Source organism: Trachemys scripta, chromosome 5 (assembly GCF_013100865.1).
Source record: "Trachemys scripta elegans isolate TJP31775 chromosome 5, CAS_Tse_1.0, whole genome shotgun sequence".
In the NCBI taxonomy this organism is placed as follows: domain Eukaryota; kingdom Metazoa; phylum Chordata; order Testudines; family Emydidae; genus Trachemys; species Trachemys scripta.
The window spans coordinates 80,176,880-80,199,376 of record NC_048302.1 but is presented as its reverse complement, the minus strand read 5'-3'; the positions used below and the strand labels follow the sequence as shown (position 1 = coordinate 80,199,376).

The 22,497-nt window shown below is 40.6% G+C and overlaps 1 protein-coding gene across 1 annotated transcript in view; it reads right to left on the bottom strand.

The window, feature by feature from the left end:
• Positions 1–21,052, bottom strand: part of FAM149A (family with sequence similarity 149 member A) — a 73,167-nt gene extending 52,115 nt beyond the window's left edge. Inside the window, exon 1 of the mRNA XM_034770858.1 lies at positions 20,895–21,052. The gene's annotated coding sequence lies outside the window, so the exon portion shown is untranslated. The remainder of the gene's footprint in view (positions 1–20,894) is intronic.
• Between the last annotated feature and the right edge of the window lie 1,445 nt (positions 21,053–22,497).

Sequence of the window (22,497 nt, the reverse complement as noted above, 5' to 3'; positions counted from 1 at the left end):
GGGGGGGGGGGGGGGGGGGGGGGGGGGCGCAAGGTGGAAGTTTTGCCTAGGGCACGAAACATTCTTGCACCCGCCCTGGGCCTAGGGCACGTGGACTAAGGAGACTCATTTTCAAGAAGTAATAACAGACTGAGAGCCAGTGCCCAGGAAATGTGCCAGAGAGACCAAGGGAAAGGCCAGTGCTGCAATCTGTTGAGGCTCTAGAAGCTTAACGCACCCGAAGAGATCCACAGCACAGAGACCCAGATTGTTCTCACAGCAGTCCTAAGTGGATGCCAGGAGGGAGAGCTTGCTAGAGCTGCAGGTATTTATTTTGAGGGAGAGAGGGATGAAATCCTAGTTATGTTCTATTGGGAGTTGGTGCATGGTTGTGCCATCACCAAAAAGATCTAAGCAGCCTAAACAAACCCATGGCTTTGAACAACTAATGTCTCCAACCATACTCTAATAAAACTCATTTCCCAGTCACGAACTAGGTGTACTTTTTAATTGTCTGCTGAACTGCAAACATGTATTCTCTCAAACCCTACACATGACCTGTTTTTACTGCACCTCAGTATTTATGCATTATTTAACGTTTTCTTTCTGCATCACATAGGTAGTTGAACATGTTCCAGAGAATGACTAGTGCAAGTTATTGTAGCTCTGCTGATAAAATAAACTAGAACTTGTTCAGCCTTGACATATGTAACCAGATACTTTTAAACAATTAAAATTTTAAAACACTTTTAGATGGGCTTCTTTGTCTTATTTACCATATAAGTGAAGGTTATATCTAACTTTTGTCTCACGATGAAGGTTTCAGTCTGGATGGAAACACCACAACAATATTCTCTGAAATAGTTAAACCGGTTCATTGCAAAATATTTCGTTGTGCTGTTCAAAGTATTGTATTTAAGATTCCACTCTTAAAGCTTACAGAATATAAGCTTTTACAAGAAACACTTTAAGCTCTATCAGAATAATGTGCATGATATTTAGTTATTCAATTATTAATATAGCTTGATCTAGCTCATGCAAAAATTTAGTGTTGATTCTAACAGTTCCATGTTTTTTTAATAAAATTTGTTTCATTTTTACAAACATGTGAAGCAGTCATTAATATATATGCATTCCATATTTGAATTTTATTGCAAATTTCTCTTTCAGAAGAGAAATCAGTTTGACTTCACAAAGCTTTTAAAACATTGTAAATAAAAGGGCCTGATTAGCAACATCATTTCCAACCTAGCTTTTCTCTGTGCACATGCAACTTTGTGCACAAGCATGCACATACATTGTTTCTACACTATCACCAGAGTATTCTAGTGAAAGTTATAAAATAATGCACATGCAGATGTGTGCACCTACGATATGGCTCATACACAAATGAAAGTCACCTTTAAAAAATAATTCCCTAAGTGTTTTTTGTTGTGGTGGTAATGGTAGTATATAGTTGGTTCTATTTTGTTTACATGCCTGGTACTATGGGAACATCTTATCACAGTTTATCAAAACCTTAGCTGGTTACTCAATATGTTTTATTTTTATGAATAGCAAGCTAAAGCCACAAACACTACACATTGATCAGCAACTGAAAATACATTATAGGCTTTATAAAGTGAAACATACTTCTTACACACTAACTCACATATCTTAGAGGAAATCATGATCAAGGTATCTTTCATAATACCATCTACAAATAGATTAACTGCTTGATTGTTCTCCAACATTCCAGATATACTCCAGGTAGACAGCACCTGCTATGCAAAGTTTCAGGTTTAGCAAAACATTCTAGTTACTTTAAAAGAACGTTAATAGAAAGAAAGGGATTAATCATTTTTATAATACAGTTAATAAAATCAAAGGAGCTGTTGCTTTGTTAAGAACTGTTTCACAGTTTATTATAAAGTAATCTAATAGTAGAGCTGGTCAAAAAAATGTTCAGTTTTGAAATTTCAAACTTTTCCCACAAAAACAGGGACTTCCCCCCCCACAAAAAGTGTCCTGTTTTTCAACCAGCTCTATGTAACACTTTTGAACAAATGTGCATCATTCAACAGATATGATTTACAATGAAGTGTAAGGCAATTACAGAAAGCATATTAAAAAGATAAGGGTTTGATTTAATCACACACAAGGCAAGTCTACACTATTAAATTAAATTGACCTAAGTTATGTCGACATATAGCCATCGCAGTAAGTGAATCGGTTTTACATGTCCACACTACGCTCCTTGTGTCAGCGGCACATGTCCTCACCAGAAGCACTTGTACTGATTTAACTGCCAGTATTGGTATTGTGGGATGGTTTCTGAAAGGCAGCAACAGTCCACGTAAGCAATGCAGTGTCTACACTAACTACATCAATTAAAGCGCTATGCCTCTTTCAGAGGTGGAGTTATTAAGTTGGTGTAGTGGATGAGTTACGTCGGTGGGAGCCACATTTTAGTGTAGATGCTTACAGTGTTAGGTCGAAGTAAGCTGCCTTATGACAACCTAACTCTGTAATGTAAACTTGGCCACAGTTAGAACATTGAGAAATTTCACTTTTGCCATGTCCAAATACTGAAACACAAATAAGGGCAAATTCCTTTAAATCAGTGGGTTGTCCAGAAAATGAGAGAAGCAATGATATCCCTATAGCAGTTATATCCTTCCTTTACAACTCTGATAGTTCTACTGTTTTCCAGGAGGAACTTTTTAAAAAATAATGTTTAAGAAATTGATTTTTTGTGAAATAAATCTGTTTCTTTACAATTCCCAATATTAATGAGAATTGTGTGCAAGGAACGAGTGTACAATTTGGCTCTATTTATTTTTTAAAGTTTGCTGGAATATGGGAATATTTGTACAGTACCAGCAATATGTTCAAAGATATTCTTAAGTATGCATTCCTTTTAATTCAATTTCACACTGTCGGAAACATTTTACAAGATTACTTAACACACCTGACTCTAGCAATATTAAGGAAATTTAGATAATTTTTAGGTGATGAATGCTTACTACATTTATTTTATTTCTAGTAACTCATAATTTTGCTGAAGTTCACAGTTTTATCAATTTGCTAAACTAAAAAGCCTGAATGCTCCAGTTTACTTCTGCTATTGTAAATTATGTAGATTTTGCCAACATGCATCTGTACAGAACAGCAAAGCAAAACATGTTCACACACAATTGTATATTCTACAAATTTACCTCTATTACTGATTTTTAAAAACAACTCTTCTGTTCCACATTAAAATTGTTACTCTTGGATAATATTCAAGTCATATCAAATATATTTCCTACTGGTCCAGTACCCAAAACCACATCAGCCAGGAATTGCAATTGCAAGGAAAGTCTTGGTCAGCAACTACAGTCTTTGGTTGCAGTGAAATTCTGTACAGATTAATCTTTTGAGAATTTGGCTGCAAACTCTAACAAGTCTCCACTTAGAATTTGCAAATTGAGATTTTTCAAAGGTTTATCATTTGGATGCTGTTTCCAAAAGGCACAACTCTGACACAAACTCAACCCCCCAGCCAAATTTCAAGCCCTTTCTCCAAAGCATGGAAGCACTAGAGATTCTCAATAAAAACAATTGTAAACATTATTTTTAACATGGGAGAAATAATATTTTTTCTAATATTGTTCTCAGAAATGGCTGAACCATTTTTGCTGAAAATACAGCCTGAGGCTGGCACAAGGCATGGAAATTTTCAGCCTAAACAAAGTGTGGCAGAGTAATAAGGTCATGTTTTCAGTTGCGTATAACAGAAGTATCAGGCTACCTTAATTACGGATGGTGCTGGTGGGGATACCTATAATACTCTGGTTCAATATTTCCTGAACAAAGCTCACATTATTAATCAAAGTCTTAACCTGCAGCAATCAAGAGACAGTATTGTTGTGTTTTTTTTAAATCATCAAGTGTTCAGTCTTTACATGTGAAAGCTGACAAATTGTACAATACTTGTTTTTGGTGAATGGAGAATCTCAAGAGTAGCATTACCAGTAGTAAATAAATACATTCCACTGTAATTATATCAGCTATTTGCATGATATTTATATAGTTCACCTCACTGCAGTATATTTTCAGCCAAATTAATGAAGTATATCTTCATAATGCCCTTCTTGTAATCATTGAACTGAATTTTGTAACCCTGCCATTACCAAAAAACTACCTCGGAGACTAGAAGGACTATATACTCTGTACTGTACTCTGCCATATCAAGGTCATAAATACAAGTGTATTACTGCTTTTCAGAATAGGCTATTAGATGAAACAATTGAAAATCTGTTTGTTGTACTTTAGTGACAAAAAGACTTTTTTTACTCCTGTTAACATTATGGAGTTCATCTAGCTATGGGAACTGAGCTGGATTCTCTTATGGCTCATGCATCATCAACATAATTGTTAACTAACTGCTAAATTACACAAATTTATTACTGAGGTGTGAATATAGCTTGATTTACAGATCTTAGGAAGGATCCCAAATCATGTGGTCACTTTCTGTGTAACGCCAGCAGACCCCTCGAACCGGGGACCTCTAGAGCTTAGTGCATGAGCCTCTACCGCATGAGCTAAAAGCTAACTGGCTGTTAGCTAAGGCTGTGGAGCAGACTCATTTCTTCTCTCTCTCTAAGTGGTCTGGGTGCCACTAGATGGAACAGAACACCATACCCACAAGGTGTCTGAGTTACACATGGAGGGGCTAGAAACCACACATGTACTAGTTAAAGCCCCCTTGGTTGTCTAAAGGTTTGGCGCAAATTCTCTAAAATGGATGTTTTGGGCCAAAGTTCATAATCATTCAGTAGAGTAGGAGAAACCACATTTGTCCAGGGGATGATCAGTCTTATACTGCACAAATTGAAACTCACTTTCTGTTCCCTTTCATGTCCCCAAACCCTTTCCCAAGGAGAAGATGCTGAACTGGCAATGAGGAAAACCATTATTTTACTGTGAACTAGAGTTGTGAATAATTTTTACCTTTTTTTTTTTTTTTTTGCAACCTCCCCCCCACCCTGCAAAAAACAAAAACAAACTTTTTTTGGCCAGCTCTACTGTAAACAAAAGTCACCTTGAAAAGTAAAAGAGAGGAGGTTAAAATAAAATAAAAATTCTACATCACAAACTGGGTAGGAGTTTTGAAACCATAAGATATTGACCACTCCTCTCAAGCATTTCCAAACGTTTTGATATCAGTATTTCAAGTGACATCACCTATGCAGTTATATATTATTGTTTTGTAACCACCTTGCTGGCACAAAAGAAGATAAGAGGCAGAGGAGAATTGAAATACCATTCTTAAGGGTGTGTAAGTATTATTGCTAAAAAAAATATAACTATATGATCTGAAACAAAATTAGTAGCCAAGAATTAATGAAAAAGGGCTGTTTATGAGAAGGATTTAAAGTTTGCTATAGTTCTTAGCCACAATATTCAAAATGTTGTGAAGTACTTTCCCTCACTCCCTACAACCTATGCATACCAATACACACACACAAAACACCATCTTCTGGAAATTCATCTAATCCTTTGTACAGAGAAGGAGTAAATTATACACTCATGCCCACACTTTGAAATACCAGAGAAATTACATGAAGATAAATGGAACACAGTCCTCTCAGTCCAACAAGGGACAGGTTCTGTGCTGCCCTTCCTGAGGGTACTTCTACACTGCACCCTCTTTATGATGGCGTTTAGAGTACACACACTGCACACTTCCCAGCACTGATATAAATATTAGTGTAGATGGTGAGACACGGCTTATGCGAATAAAGACACCCCTGTGGGTATGTACCCTACATGGCTCTCTACATACTCAAGCAGTGCATCCCCTGTCTACATTGCTATTTTTAGCAATGTTGTGTCCCACTGCCAGAGCCTTTCCCCACCAGAGACGCCAGAACTTTTTCCCGCTGCTTCCTCAGCACCAGAGCCTTTTATTGACACATGTAACACTGGTCTACAATTTTTGAGAAGTCGTCTGCTTCAGAGATAAAATGTGCTATTTATTATGTATTTTGATGTGCTGAATTCAAATATGACAATTAAAACAACTGATTGGCTACTGTTTCCAAGATATTTAAGTTTTTACATTTTATGTCTATGTATATTGTGTAGATAGTAAAGTTTTAATCATAAATTGTAAACCTAGGTCTTTTCATGTGTTTATGGTTGCTTTACATGATGATATTTCACCTGTCCTGTTTATGGAACACTTTAAAAATCAGCAAAAGGATTATATAAATAAAATTTGTTATGAAATAAAAGGCAAAAAACTATTATGTACATAGTTTAGTCCTATTCAGCGTCTACTCGGCGCTTCTTGGCTTGTCTCTTGTATTCATTAAATGGAGCATCTCTTGTCACTATCCAGCAATAGTCTGCAAGCATTGATGGGCTCCATTTGCCCTGATAGCGTTTCTCCATTGTTGCAATGTCCTGGTGAAATCGCTCGCCGTGCTCGTCGCTCACTGCTCTGCAGTTCGGTGGAAAAAAATCTAAATGAGAGTGCAAAAAATGCATCTTTAGTGACATGTTGCAACCAAGGCTTTTGTATGCCTTGAGGAGGTTTTCCACCAACAACCTGTAGTTGTCTGCCTTGTTGTTTCCGAGACAATTGATTGCCACTAACTGGAAGGCTTTCCATGCCGTCTTTTCCTTGCCACACAGTGGCATAGTCAAATGCATTATCTCGAAGAAGTTCACGAATCTGACGACCAACAAAGACACCTTCCTTTATCTTAGCTTCACTTAACCTTGGAAATTTTCCACGGAGGTACTTGAAAGCCGCTTGTGTTTTGTCAATGGCCTTGACAAAGTTCTTCATCAGACCCAGCTTGATGTGTAATGATGGTAACAAAATCTTCCTTGATTCAACAAGTGGTGGATGCTGAACACTTTTCCTCCCAGGCTCCAATGACTGTCGGAGTGGCCAATCTTTCTTGATGTAGTGGGAATCTCTTGCACGACTATCCCATTTGCAGAGAAAACAGCAGTAATTTGTGTATCCAGTCTGCAGACCAAGCAAGAGAGCAACAACCTTCAAATCGCCACAAAGCTGCCACTGATGTTGGTCATAGTTTATGCACCTCAAAAGTTGTTTCATGTTGTCATAGGTTTCCTTCATATGGACTGCATGACCAACTGGAATTGATGGCAAAACATTGCCATTATGCAGTAAAACAGCTTTAAGACTCGTCTTCGATGAATCAATGAACAGTCTCCACTCATCTGGATCGTGAACGATGTTGAGGGCTGCCATCACACCATCGATGTTTCAGGCCACAAGATCACCTTCCATGAAGAAGAATGGGACAAGATCCTTTTGACGGTCATGGAACATGGAAACACTAACATCACCTGCCAGGAGATTCCACTGCTGTAGTCGGGAGCCCAAAGTCTGCCTTACTCTTGGGTAGTTCCAAATCCCTGACAAGGTCATTCAGTTCACCTTGTGTTATGAGGTGTGGTTCAGAGGAGGAGGAGGGGAGAAAATGTGGGTTCTGTGACACTGATGGTTCAGGACCAGAAGTTTCATCCTCTTCCTCGTCTGACTCAAGTGAGAATGATTCTGGTGCACCAGGAACCGGCAGTCCTTCTCCGTGGGGTACTGGGCGTATAGCTGATGGAATGTTTGGATAATGCACAGTCCACTTTTTCTTCTTTGACACACCTTTCCCAACTGGAGGCACCATGCAGAAGTAACAATTGCTGGTATGATCTGTTGGCTCTCTCCAAATCATTGGCACTGCAAAAGGCATAGATTTCCTTTTCCTGTTCAACCACTGGCGTAGATTTGTTGCACAAGTGTTGCAGCATATATGTGGGGCCCACCTCTTGTCCTGATCTCCAATTTGGCAGCCAAAATAAAGGTGATGCTCAGTATAACCACTATGGTGATGCAAAAGTCACTTCACCACAAACATAGAAGTTATCTGCACTGTTCACACAAGTACGAGGCATCTCTGCTCACTTTGGCTAAACAGAAATGTGTCACTTTGCAAAATCAAACACTGACAAATAAGAGAGCACGACACTGTATGATTTCTAGAGCGGATATAGGGCAATTTGTTCAGCAGAGTGATGTAAGCTTCGTTATGATTGCATCATCCATGACTTCTAGGAATAACATGATGCAATTCATATCATGTATGACACAATACCAGCTTCAGATTGCATCATTCATTGTTTTGCCTAAAAAGCAAGTACTGTCCAAACCCAGTCATAGATTTATTCATAGATCCAGTCAAAGATGTATTTTAGTCATTTCTGGTTTAAATTGAGATCCCTTCCTTCCGCCATTCCCAAGTCAAGGGTCGTATATACTGACCCAATAGCATATCTTGCAAACTAGAGCCAATCAACAATTTTAAGCATCATTTTCGTTCTCAATGACCCAGAATTAGTAAAGTTTGACTACATTTATTTCAGAAGCATTTTGGCTGTAGAGCAGTGTAATTAATGCCACAATGGGGGCAATAGCTTGCTTTTCACTGCAGTGTGTTGCTACATACATCCTACACACAGCCGCCAGTGGTGTGCAATGCAGACATACCTTAAGAGGCTCAGAAGGCACAGTTCAGGGGGAAAAGGAGAAAATGTGGCATTAAGCTTTTTGTCACTGACAATTGCTTGGGTGGCCCTGGGCAGCAAGCTGCGGGGACCAAATCTTCTTTTCATGAAGAGGCCTATCCAAAGAACAGGTATATAGGAGCAAATCCTAGTCCCACGCAAGTTAAAAGGAGAGTTCCCATTGATTTCAGAGGTGTTGTGTTAATTAGGATTTAGCACTAAAGGATTTAGCACTAAATATTTTGTTACTGATATATTTTCACTCAATGCCAAATCCAAAAATATCCTGCCAATGCACCACAAATTATTTTAAAGCTTTCTTCTAGTTACAGTATTTTTAAGTGACACTATAATGTTATGTATAGGATACTACATATTAGAGTGAAAAAGATATATGTTAATTGTCTAGCACTTGGAAAAGGAGACTGGGACTCAAGGGATTAGGATTCTATTTCCATCTCACTCTGCCACCTTCCACAAGTCACTTATGCCCCCTTTTTCAAAGTGACCACTGATTTTGAACGCTGAAGCCAAGACTCAGGGGAACAAACTGGAGGTGGAAGATGACATCATTGATAGAACCTGATCTTCTAAATTCTGACATATGAAAAGTTAAGTGCACAGTTAAACAGAACCTCCAGGGTTTAGTACCACTTTGACAAATGGGGGCAGATGCTTTTGATAGAAAAGGGGGAGGTTGGCTGTGACTCAATAAGTTCTTCAAAGTATTTCCGTCTTCCAACCAATATCACTCCAGTCTTGTCCACTTTAAGTTTGAGCCAGCTCATCCATATGCTGACCTCCTCTAGGCATTTTTCATCCTTAAGATGGCACTGGTTGCAACTCTGGAAGAAGACGTATATAGCTGGGTGTCACCAGTGTATTGCTGATGGTGAAGTCTATGGCATCTCATTTCCAAATGATTTCATACTGAATAGTGCAGAGCAGGATAGATTTTAGATAGATAGATAGAACTCTGCAGGGGATGGTACTTTGTTTTGGGGTTAGGAGGGGTTTTTTGGGGGGAGGGGAAACAAACAATTGCATATTAGCATTCTTGGGCCCTGCTGGAGAGGAATTCATTATATACCTAGCCAATCAGGCAGTGAGGATGGAAGGGTGGAATCCTTTTTGACCACACAGCACTTTACACCTCTTCCAGTGCTTCAGACTGTTCTCTGATTATTATGGAATTGAAAGAATTTGAGTGATTGGCATATTCAATATTCAGCCTACGTAAATACAATAGGGCGAACTGAATTCCAGATTGTCTCTCTTTTGGGTATTTCAATTTATTCAGGATGCAATCATGCTAAAGTAGTGAGGAAAATGATGATGAAGTAGAACATGAATACTTATTTATCTGAATGATTACTTTTCAATAAACGTTTTTTTAAAAGACCAATCACATTTTAACATTAAAAAAAACTCATGGAAAAGAATTTTATGTTTGGATGAGCAGAAAACTACACCATCTGCTTAAATACTAAGCGAAAAAAATATACTTTGTAATTTAGACCAACTTAAATCTGAACTCAAGGTAAGGAGGACTATAGTTATCAATATTTAATTTGGGTGCTTCTAAAAGCTTAAGTGGAATCATCTAATTAAAAAAATGCTAATGTAGAGGTATAGACTTTCCTTCTCCAAGTGCCATATCTTATTCCTCCCTTCTGTGTATCTTCTTGGTATGTTTTTTTCTTTTTAAGACAGACAATACATGTTTGTTACATGTCTTTTGGGTATGAATAAAATATTTTATTTGCTTATTAAAATACACAAAAGAATATAAATTATATCAAATAGAGGGGTCTGAACTCTGAAGGACATAGTTTAATAAAAGGAAGTAAGCATTTTGTAGTGCATGTCTATCTTGGATCTTAGCAAGAATATCCAACCAATTTTAAATGACAGAAAGTAAATTTCAAAGTGTTTACTGATCAGCCCTTGTAAGATAGGCATCAATTTCTTTTCAACAGTTAACTAACAATAATCTGATCCATCTTTTAATTTGTCTAATAAATTACATCATCTACTTTTCACTAGGAAAACAAATTCAGATTGCATTATATTCTGCTTTATTTTTCTTACTCAAAAAAGAAAAAAAAACAAAAGGATAAGTTTAGTATTCATGAAATTAGACACACAGGACTGACCTGATTCAGGCATGATGTATGCAGGCACTGCACAGCCTTCCTCAGACAACTCTGCCGATGAACCTCAATTCTGACCTACAACAACTCTGCTATGCCAATCCTGTACTTCTTTGAGCAGAGTGCAAGCAATTATTTTGAAACAAGACACAATATAACAAAAAAGGAAGGGAAGTGGGCAGGGAGGATCAGACTTATAAAGATAGAACCATACAGTTATGAAGGTTAGTGTGAAGGGGCACACCCTCACTCTAGTATAGTGGAGACTAACAAGCTCTTCTGTGCTTCTTCAGCAAACTAGGTAAACCTGTAAGGCTTGCTATGCTTGGAAGGGGAGCTTAAAAAGGGAAAACCTGCCACAGGAAGGGGTGGTGAACAAGAGGAAGACTGCTGTACCTCAGAGACAGATAAGCCAACAGAAAGACAGTTGCAGGCCTCACCACCCCTGAACTTACATGGACCAGCTATAAAGCAAGGTGCCCCCAGGAGGAGGGGTAGGAGGCAGACCCTAATTATAGATACTATACCTGCTGATAAACCAACCCCTAGAGGGGTGACCCCCCAAAAAAGGCTATCTAAGAGACAAACCACCTTTGCCTTTCTTTTCTTTTACTCTGATTCCCCGCTCTCTTAAGGGAGAGAGGGAGAGAGAGAGCGAGAGAGAGAGAATAAGACCTTTCTTTTGTTTGTGTTTATTTTGTTTGGAGAACTCCCTTGTGAAATTGTTAAGCAAAGAGGTTCTTTTCACCCAAAATTCAGGCAAGCACAGACAATACTGATGGGGGTTTATTCTCGGTACTGGGAAGACTGACAAGCAGCTTCAAAAATATGGTGTCATAGTGGCCAGTTGTATACATTCTCTTATTAATGCATTGGCATTTATCTGTACATACAGAGACAGACATTGTTACAAGTTGATTTTTCCTTGTTTTAAGATCCAAGGGGGTTGGATCTGGGCTCACCAGGAATTGGTGGGGGAAAGGAGAGGGGATGGTTAAATTCTCCTTGTGTTAAGATCCAAGGGTTTGGATCGGTGTTCACCAGGAAATTGGTGAAGAAGTCTCTCAAGGCTACCCAGGGAAAGGAGTTAGAATTGGGAGTGGTGGCAGCAAAACCAGATCTAAGTTGGTAATTCAGTTTAGAGGTTCACATGCAGGTCCCCATATCTGTACTCTAAAGTCCAGAGTGGGGGTGAAACCTATGATACAAGACAAGAGAGAACCTTGAACAAAGATAAAAATAAGAACAGTACATACATATAGAGGTCATCCTAATTGCATTAAAGTCTATGACTACCTTGCGGGGGAACGAGGCGGGATGGGAGGGGGGTAAGGATGAGTGTTTACAGATATCCGGTGGGCTGTGAAGGGAGGGTTTATTCTGTTCAAAGAACTGAGTTACTGGGAGGGCATTGACCATATAAGCTTATTAATTGTTTACAGTCGTCAGTGCCTTTTGAGCTACTGAAATATTCTTGCTTGTTCCATGGTTTTTGTCTTAGCTGTTAGCTAAATTATCATGTATTGACAGAAACTATATCATTGCTTCTTAGCAGCTTCTGTTTTTTCTGATGGCTAAATTTTAACTCCTTCCTGACAGTACAAACAGGGGAAAGACATCATTAACAACCCGAATTGGAATCTGGTGGGGATTCAAAGGAGCCCCAACCACCACCCCACTATTAACTATTACGCAACTTGTATGTTTCAAATCATCTGTGTTGTTTTGGTTCTAATAAATAACTACGTAACTACCTAGCTATCTCCAATTACTGTATAATCAGCATTGTTTGTCCGATTTCTTGCAGGCATCACAGCAGAACTGGGTCTTGAGACAGAATTAGAAAGATCAGAGGGCAGTGATCTAAAAATGGATTTGAACTTTATTCACAAAAATAAATGGCTAGTGCACTATTTCCACTGCATTATATCTAAAAGATCTAAAAAGATCCCAGATATTTGTGCTTTGATTCTCTTTCATATTTTTAAACCAAACACTTCAGTTTAGAGTCCAAAACTGTTTGTTTTTGTTTGTTTGTTTTTTGGAACATATCTGCTAATGAAACAAATTGTTTGCTCAATAAGTGTTTATGGACATTTATTGTATCTGTTTTTCAAATTAACATTTTACACCATGATGAGAAACACTGAAAGACAAAAATGTCCCCAGTCCTCTGCATTTTTTAAACTGTCTTACCAATACTACAAGTGTTTGTTTTATGGGAAACATTTAATAAAAAGAAACAATTAGTTAACCACCTTAACTTAATTATTCTAACTTGTAGTATTATAAACTATTTAAATATCTAAGCTGAATTATTTTAGTTTGAAGTATTAAATACAGTTGGCTTTAGTATTCAACTGCAGATATTAATTTTGATGGGTTTTTTATTTCAGAAGAGAAACATATGTTTTATATCTATTTTCTATTAAAATACAGACAAACCTATTATCCAAATTTCATTTAGGTCCATCGGATCCAAAGTTTGCTGAAGAACATACCAAGTACACACTAAACTGTGTTCAGATCAAAATGCACAGCTCATTTTCTCAGCTAAATTTAGATCCAAGTCCAACTGTTTTTCCTCCAAACCAAAAAATGTCCACCCTGTAACAAGGGGAACAAATACACTTAGAAGTGCCCTGTGTATGTGGAGAGCACCCAATACACACTGAGGCACAAACTTGCATTTTGGATGAAAGAGTGGGAAAATGTGATCTTAGAGATGTCTCAATTGTTCAAAATTTGTTGACATTCTCCCAGTGCTCTTCTTCAATATGAATGCTTTTTAACTGGATTATGAAGCTACTGAGCATACGATATTGGCATTTTGATAATATGCATTTTTATATGACTCCTCTACATTTATCTGTGTTTGTGGATGTATTTTAACTTTTTAATAGGCGCCTCAGTAATATCTATAATTTTGAAAGCTTACATTTATTTTTGCTTTGCCTCAATAGAGCTTAGTTTTATTTTGTATAGATATTAGACTTGGTAGGGATGAATAATTAGCTTAGCCTGTGTGTTTCTGCTGGCATTTCCCAAACCCTTGGCTTAAACTATGCCAGGTGAGATTTTAAACTATGCATTTAGTCGATAAATTAGCAAAGTCTTTTATTTTTAGGGTTTGTTCATATAAGTTCTAGTGTTTTTCTATCATTTATTTCTAGCCCCAAGGGGTAATTCAGGAAATCTTTTGTTTACAGGGGCTATTACTATCAAAGGCCCCAATTCAGCAAGGTACTTCAGTAAGTGCTCGTTTTTAAGTATGCAAATAGTCCCACTGAATCAGGACCTAAGATCATGAGGCAAAGTAACTGAAATCAATGAGAGTCTTTCAACAGCTTCAATGACTACTAAATCAGACACTAACTGAATCAAGTCCTCTGTGATTAGTATCCTCACCTAATAAACTGCTCATTTAAGGGCCACAAATCCTTCCCTGTTTTCTTCTTCTAGCGTAACCCTTGAGCATCTAAAAGGCAAACAGCAAGTCTTTAATTATTATTTGCATTATGGTAGAATCTAGAGTCCTCAGTGAAGGATCAAGACCCCACCATAGTAGGCACTGTACATACATACATAAAATGGAAAAAAATGTCCCTACCAAAAGCTCTGAGATACTAAATGTCTTCATAATTATATTTGGTTATAATCTGTGTAATAATTCAATATATGTGTTACTTTTTCAACTTCTCAAAGAGAAGAGTATGTTCAAGTTAATTAGTACAATCCAATGAAAGGATAATTAGTTGCAAGTCTTGTGTGCTACCATTTAGGCCAACTAGGAGGTTGCCTAGGGCACCAAGATTTGGGGCGCCAAAAAGCGGCGCCCCCATTTTTTTTTTTTTACAGCGTTCGAGCAGCCGCTGCGCTGGGAGGGAGAGGGAGTCTGAGCCGCACACCATGTCAGCGTGCCGCCAGCAGCCCTCTGAGCTGGGCACCCTCCGACCCCATCCGCCCCACAGCCCTGACCCCCAGCTCCAAGCCCAGCCCCTCTGAGCTAGACACCCCGCTGACCCCATCTCCCCACAGCCCTGAGCCCAGCCCCTGTGAGCTGGGCACTCCCCAACCCAAAGCCCAGCTCCCCACCCAGCCCTGGGCAACAGCAGCACCACCCCAGAGCAGCGACAGCCCATTGGCACCAACCATCACCATCACCCAGCAACAGCCCATTATATAACTGCAAATGTATACATACCATTACAGCTTTTAATGTTTTTAAATAATGTATTTAGTATATTTTCAAATTACAAATTAATTTTTGAATGTATTTCACTAGTTATTTTTTACATTTCCAAATACATGTTACTATAGTATTGCAACTTTTTTTTTTTTTTTTTAATGGAAGAGGCCCCCGAAATTGCTTTGCTTTAATTCTAAATTATAGCATGTTACTCTGTGACCATGTATTGTGTATAATGTATGTGATTTATTTGGGGGGGGGAGGGGCGCAAGGTGGAAGTTTCACCTAGGATGCAAAATATCCTTGCACCGGCCCTGACTCCTGCCGTTCTAACACTTCCCCCAGATCTCTCCCCAGAACCTCAGCTCAATGAATCAAACTGATTTATCTTCACTCCTAAATCTTTTCCTCTATTTCTTTCTCTGTTTCTGTTGATTTTACCACTATATGTTATTACCAAGAGTCATAACCATGAGTCATCATCAACTACCATGAAGTCATCTTCAACAGCCTCTCCTCCCCTTCTATCTAGGCCCTTACCAAGTCCTTTTGTTTCTTCCTCTACAATACCAAACTTTACCACTTTTATGATTACTGCCAACATACTAGCACATACCCTAGTTTTTCTCTCTTCTTGACTACTGTAGCCTTCAGCTCTCTTATCCAAAACTGTTCCCAAAAATTATAGAATCATAGAAATGTAGAGCTGGAAGGGACCTCAAGAAGTCAGCTGGTCTATCCTCCTGCACTAAGACAGGGCCAAGTATATTCTGACCTTTGTCTAACCTGTTCTTAAAAACCTCCAATGACAGGGATTCCACAACCTCCCTTGGAAACCTATTCCAGATCTTAACTATCCTTACAGTTAGAAATGTTTTGCTAATACCTAACCTAAATCTCCTTTCTACAGATTAAGCCCATTATTTCTTGTCCTACCTTTAGTGAACATGTAGAATAATTGAACCTCTTCATAACAGCCCTTTAAGACATTGCAAGATTTACCAGGCCCTACTCAGTCTTCTTTTTTCAAGATTAAACATGCCGAGTTTTTTAAGTTTTCCTCATAGGTCATGTTTTCTGAACCTTTTATCATTTTTGTTCTTCTCCACTGGATTCTACAAATTGTCCACGTCTTTCTTAGTGTGTAGCACCCAAAACTGGACAAAGTACTCAAGCTGAGGACTTACCAGTGCAAATTAGAGCAGACAACTACCTCCTGTGTCTTACTATACGACAATCCTGTTAATACACACCAGAATGATATTTGCCTTTTTTGCAACTGCATCACATTGTTCACTCATATTCAATTTGTCATCCACTATAACCCCCAGATCCTTTTCAGCAGTACTTCCTTCTCACCAGCTATCCCCATTTTGTAGTTGTGTATTTGTTTTTGTTTTTCCTTCCTAAGCGTAGAACTTTGAACTTGTCTTTATTGCCTTTCATATTGTTGACTTCAGATCAATTTTCCAGTTTGTCAAAGTAGTTTTGAATTCTACCCCTGTCCTAAAGTGCTAGCAAACTCCCCCAACTTGGTGTCATCCTCAAATTTTACAATCATACCCTCCACTCCATTCTCATGGCAAGTTATGAGAATATATGGCATCCCTGAAAAATTGATCAAGCTGATAGAAAACATCTACAGCAAGTTGATGAGTGCAGTGAGGTAGACAAGAAGCTGATGAAATGGTTCAGGATCACTGGAGGAGTGACAAAAGGATGAATGGTATCACAAGATTTGTTCAACTTGGTACTGGAAGCAGTAATAGCTGTAGCACTGATACATGAAATGGGAAGAGTCATGTTAATATGTAGAACGACAGTGCAGAACCTTAGATTTGCAGAAGATATTGACCTCGTGGTACTGAGCAAGAAGGATTTACAGAGAATAACTGACAAGGTTGACAGTAAAAGCAGAAAATTCATATTGAACATCAGAATGGAGAACACAAAAATTATGGCACTTGGAAGACAAGAGAAAGAGGTAAAGATCAAATTCAGAGACAAAAAACTAGAACAAGTGGGAAAATGTGCATACCTTGCAAGCCTCTATCAAAGAATGGGAATTGTGAAGATGACATAAAAAGAAAAATCAGACTAGCCACTACTGCATTTGCAAAACTTTGCAAGATCTGTAAGGCTAAAAACATTTCAATAAAAACAAAAATCAGCATATACCAGACAACTGTCATGACAGTAATGCTCTATGGGGTCAGAATGCTGAAGTATGAGTATATCTGACGATGAAAGATTTTGACTGCAGAAATTAACTGGCTCGGGGGTAATGCTGACAGTTTCAAAACTGCAGAAAATAAAAAGATGGAGAAAAGAAAATGGATTGAGTAAGAAATAATGCTATTACAGAAGATTCAGAAAAGACAACTGTGGTGGTTTGAAAATATGTCAAAAATGCAGCTGAAAAGTATACCATACATGACAATACATATCAAAGTGCAAAGAACTGGAAATAAGAGGAAGACCAAGGATGTGTTAGATAGCTATGATGAAGAATGACATAGAACAAAAAGATTTCAAGATGTACCAGCTTCACAGCTTTGATCAAGACAGTGGTGGACAGACTTCAATCAGGCCCATCGTTGCTTTTGAGCTTCCAGACAGGAATCAAAGACGACAACAACTCCTCTCCACTTCATTATGCAAGTTTTCATTAATGGAATATTGAATATTATCAGACCCAGGACAGATCCTTGCAGGACCTCCTAGATGCACCCCTCTGGTTTGACAGCAAACCTTGATAACTACTCTTCGAGTACGGTATTTCAACCAGTTGTGCACCAACCTTATAATTTCACCTAGACCACATTTCCCTTGTTTTCCTTATGAGAATGTCATGTGGCACTATCCCAAAAAGCTTACTAAAATCAAGATATATCACGTTTACATCTTTCCCCTATCCAGTAGGCCAGTAACCCTGTCAAAGAAGGAAAATAGATAGCTTTGGCATGATTTATTCTTGACAAATCCATGTTGGCGATTACTTATAACCCTATTACCCTCTGACACTCCTCTGCCTTTTCTACCAGTGTGACTTTCTGCACTTCCAGAATTCCTGTTTTCCTCACAAAGTTCAAGTTACTTTACTTTTAGAACACTGCACATTCTCCTCCTCTACATGCTCCCATCTTATATTTCATTACAAAAAGTTATGACTATTACTGTAGTACAGGGGTCGGCAACCTTTCAGCAGTGGTGTGCCGAATCTTCATTTATACACTCTAATTTAAGGCTTCGTGTGCCGGTAATACATTTTAATGCTTTTTAGAAGGTCTCTCTATAAGTCTGTAGTATATCATTGATATATATTCAATTTTTATGCTGAGAAAGTCAAGAAAATTGAAATCATAAGTGACCTCAGCAATCTATGTTACAGCTTTGTCCAACATGATTTTCACATCAAAATAATAGTTGATTTCACATATCAATTTTATATTATATATTAAGGACTAAAAGAAATCCAGACACATATTTTGCAACACAACGCTGTTTTCAAATACCCCAATTAAAATATGCTCTCGCTAGCAGCATTACCAAATATTTGTTTTTCTCTGATCATAACTGTACTAACTTTAGCCACTACTGAAGCATGATATGGGCATAATATAATATCCATTTTTATGGCTGACCTGGAACAACGCTTCCTCAGCTCTCGTCCACTCATGCCCCTTCTCTACCTACGCTATATTGATGACATCTTCATCATCTGGACCCATGGGAAGGAGACCCTGGAAGAATTCCACCATGCTTTCAACAGCTTCCACCCCACCATCAACCTCAGCCTGGACCAATCTACACTGGAGGTCCACTTCCTGGACACCACCGTACAAATAAGCGATGGCCACATTAACACCACCCTATACCGAAAACCCACCGACCGCTACGCCTACCTTCATGCCTCCAGCTTCCACCCCGGTCACACCACACGATCCATCGTCTACAGCCAAGCACTGAGGTACAATCGCATCTGCTCCAACCCCTCAGACAGAGACCAACACCTACAAGATCTTCACCAAGCATTCTCAAAACTACGATACCCACACAAGGAAATAAAGAAACAAATCAACAGAGCCAGACGTGTACCCAGAAGCCTCCTGCTACAAGACAGGCCCAGAAGAGAAACCAACAGAACTCCACTGGCCATCACCTACAGTCCTCAGCTTAAACCTCTCCAACGCATCATCAGTGATCTACAACCCATCCTGGACAATGATCCCTCACTTTCACAGACCTTGGGAGGCAGGCCAGTCCTCGCTCACAGACAACCTGCCAACCTTAAGCATATTCTCACCAGCAACCACGCACTGCACCATAACAACTCTAACTCAGGAACCAACCCATGCAACAAACCTCAATGCCAACTCTGCCCACATATCTACACCAGCAACACCATCACTGGACCTAACCAGATCAGCTACAACATCACCGGCTCATTCACCTGCACGTCCACCAATGTTATATATGCCATCATATGCCAGCAATGCCCCTCTGCTATGTACATTGGCCAAACTGGACAGTCACTACGGAAGAGGATAAATGGACACAAGTCAGATATCAGGAATGGCAATATACAAAAACCTGTAGGAGAACACTTCAACCTCCCTGGCCACACAATAGCAGATGTAAAGGTAGCCATCTTACAGCAAAAAAACTTCAGGACCAGACTCCAAAGAGAAACTGCTGAGCTCCAGTTCATTTGCAAATTTGACACCATCAGATCAGGATTAAACAAAGACTGTGAATGGCTATCCAACTACAGAAACAGTTTCTCCTCCCTTGGTGTTCACACCTCAACTGCTAGCAGAGCACCTCACCCTCCCTGACTGAACTAACCTCATTATCTCCACACTGATATATACCTGCCTCTGGAGATTTCCATTACTTGCATCTGAAGAAGTGAGGTTCTTACCCACGAAAGCTTATGCTCCCAGTACTTCTGTTAGTCTCAAAGGTGCCACAGGACCCTCTGTTGCTTTATTCATAACTTTATAATTTTGGCATGTATTTTTCTTTTATAACTTTAGACAAGGTAATTATCTGGTAAATTGGCTTAACTACACTTGATGTTATTGGAGCTATGCTGCTTTACATCAGCTGAGAAACTGACCTGTTTTCTAATGTGGTACAACTTTCTGTAAGCAGAACATCCCAGAGTGGAATCACACAAATTCCACATTTAAGTGGTTGGATATGTGTAGTTGTCTTTAACTTAATAGTCGAAGTTAAGCATTTTCAAACTCAACGCTGGAAAAGTTCAGATACAAAGAAAGTTTCCAATCTGTTTTAAAGTATCTCTTTACATTATATTTATGAATATAATTCAGATGTGTACTTCAACACACAGCAGGTATGTTGAAGCAGCCTTTTACAGTGAGCACAAGTGTAAAAATAATCCTATGGCATCCTCATTTGAACTGCCAGGCCCTTTTACTCTCTCCTTTGCCTTAGCTGGTTTCTCTGCTGAGCCCCATTTTTAACAGAATGATTTTACCCTACCAGGATAAAAAGAAATATGTGAAACTTCATTTAGGAGAGTATTACACATCCTGGGAGGATGGAATCTGATCTCAGCTACCCTGGCATAAATCCAGTCACCTTGTCGATGGTAATAGAGTTGCTCTGGATTCATTATACCTGTGTAACCTAGTACAGAATCCAGTCCTCTGTCCCCAGGAGCACAGCTGATTTGCATAGGAGCATTTTAAACTTTTCCCCCCAAACACGGGTCCTTCCCAGAGGGGAAAGTTCATTAGCGCTTTGGGCACCCCAGGGCTCGCTGCATGATTGGGGCGGTTAGGTTACCCATTAGGTGGGCAGGACGCAAGCTCCAATACACCCCTTACCCTAGCCCTCCCAACACAAAGCTGAGCCTTTCCTCGACCAGAGAGCCAGGCTCTCCCAACGCCCCCCCCCCCGGCTGCCTGGGCAGAGGAAAACCCTGCGCCATTTGGGACCCAGACACAGCCCCCCCCGCCCAGCCATTCCCCACTCACGCTAGGTCGGCGGTGCTAGAGGCGCAGGCTCGGCCCTCGGGGTCGCTCTCGGCCACCCCCTCCTCGCCGATGTCGGGCAGGGTGACGAAGAGCAGCGGCTTGGCACTGGGGGCTGCCCAGGCGCCGGGCTCTCTGTCCACGGGAGCCGCTGCTTGGCGCGGGGAGCTGCCACCTCCGCCCGGGGCCTGCGCCACCCCAGCCCCGCCACCGGGAGCCGCCCGCCCCGGGAAGCCCCCCGCTAGTGGGGGGAGCGGCCGGGGGCTGACGGGCAGGGGGCCGGGCACGGGAGCGCGAGGGAAGGACGGGGCGGGCAGGGGGTGGAGGGGAGACGGGGGAGGCAGCGCCCTGGACGCGGCAGGGCAGCCGGGAGCCGCCCCGGGCACGGGGGAGCACGAGGCGGCGGGGCCCGGGGCTGGAGCCGCGGAGGGCTTGAAGAGCCTGGCGAAGATGGTGCCCAGGTCCAACACCGCCACCTTCATAGCTGCGCGCCCGGCCGCAGCCGCTCGCAGCCCCGCGCACAGCGAGAGCAGAGCCCGGGCGCGGAGCAGGCAGCGCCCGCCAGGCGGGGCAGGGGGGCTGAGCCTCCTCCCCCCACTTCCAGCCAGCCGAGCCCAGCCCGGGGCCAAGGCGGGGTGTCCCCCCGTCACTGGCGAGCGGTGCTGGCCGCGCTCGCTGCTAGGGGCTACGGGCTGGCAGGTTGCCGCAGGTGCCCGAGAGAGAAGCAGCAGCGAAGGAAGGGGGCGGGGGTTGCTAAGCTAAACAAAAACCGAGGAGCTGCGGTAATTGGGTGCTTGACTTCAGCTCCGGGGCCTGGGCCGTGCGTGGGAATTGACAGTATGCATCACGCACAGCTCCACCCGGCATAGCCCTTAACAGGGGACGTGTTGCTGAAGAAACAGAGCTGTCCAAATTATACATCATCTAGGCTGGACAAAAACAGTCTGCTGGAGCTGAACAAAGCCCCTTGGAACAATTCCTGGCTGGCCAAAGCAAGAGCTCTGTGGGAGGCGGGGAAGGGGAACGTGCAAAAGAAAATGGGACTATTTCTGCATGGCAAACAAAGCATGTTTCTGAAAAGGCTTTTGGTTTTAAATAATGTACTCTGTTTGGAATGAGGAACATAGTTCTTAAAGCTAAAATCCCAGCCAAATCAGCTCTTAGGTGAGTCTGTCAAACAAGGGTTTGTGGTAAAAGATGTTAACTGTTCTGGCCAAGTGACAAATCATTCCTGAGAAGAATGGATGAAAACTGGCTGCCTAGGCTCAATCCTGCTAAATCCGGCGATGTTGTTGGGTTAGGTGAAAGGGACTGGGGGAAACATCAGGAGTAATTTCCCCCCCTTTGATTAAGGTAGAATATCACTTTCCATTAACAAGGTTTGCAAACCAGGGTCCTGATACTGCTGCTCCTAATCCTTGGGTGGATAACTGCATAATGAGGCTCTGCACAGGCACAGAAATCCATCTGTGAGCTAAAAATTGCAAGAGTGAGGCCTAGAAGTCTAAATGGCTTCTCAGCTGTTTATGGATCTTTGGATAGCAATAATGAAGAGTTCAGTTTTACATTTGTGCTTGGTTGAGAGACATTGCAACTTTTCCTATAA